We start from the raw sequence: 692 nt of genomic DNA on the forward strand, positions 1-692 counted from the left end.
ATTACTCACCCTCATGTCGTTCCAAACCCGTAAGACCTTTGTTCATCTTCGGAACTCAAATTAAGATTTCTAACCCTCCATAGACAGCACGGGAACTACCATGGTCAAGGCACAGAAACGTAGTAAGGACATTGTTAACAGTGTTGGGAAGGAAATAGGTTACAGACTACAAGTTACCCTTTTTAAGATGTAATAAGTAGTGTAACTACTTAAACTTTATTAAAGTAATGCAACTGATTACTTTTTAATTACTTTTCAAAATTTCTAGCAAACTGTTAATCATTTTCAAACATTTAAAGTGGTGGTTGATTGCTTTTTTTCTAGGCTTGATTGTGTTTATGGGGTGCAGTCTAACATGTGGTAATACTATGGAAGCCCGTTTCCGCCACTAAATAAAAAAATATAATTCTGTAAGTCATAATAATGAGAAACTAAGTCATTATTATGAGAAACTAAGTCATAATAATGAGAAACTAAGTCATTATTAAAGTAATGCAACTTTTTAATTACTTTTTAATTACTTTTCAAAATTTCTAGCAAACTGTTAATCATTTTCAAACATTTAAAGAGGTGGTTGATTGCTTTTTTTCTAGGCTTGATTGTGTTTATGGGGTGCAGTCTAACATGTGGTAATACTTCGTAAAAAAAAAAAACGCATTATTTTTCACATACTGTAATTTACCTTTTTTCTA

This window comes from Sinocyclocheilus grahami, unplaced genomic scaffold (assembly GCF_001515645.1).
Source record: "Sinocyclocheilus grahami isolate Dianchi unplaced genomic scaffold, SAMN03320097.WGS_v1.1 scaffold280.1, whole genome shotgun sequence".
Classification (NCBI taxonomy): Eukaryota; Metazoa; Chordata; class Actinopteri; order Cypriniformes; family Cyprinidae; genus Sinocyclocheilus; species Sinocyclocheilus grahami.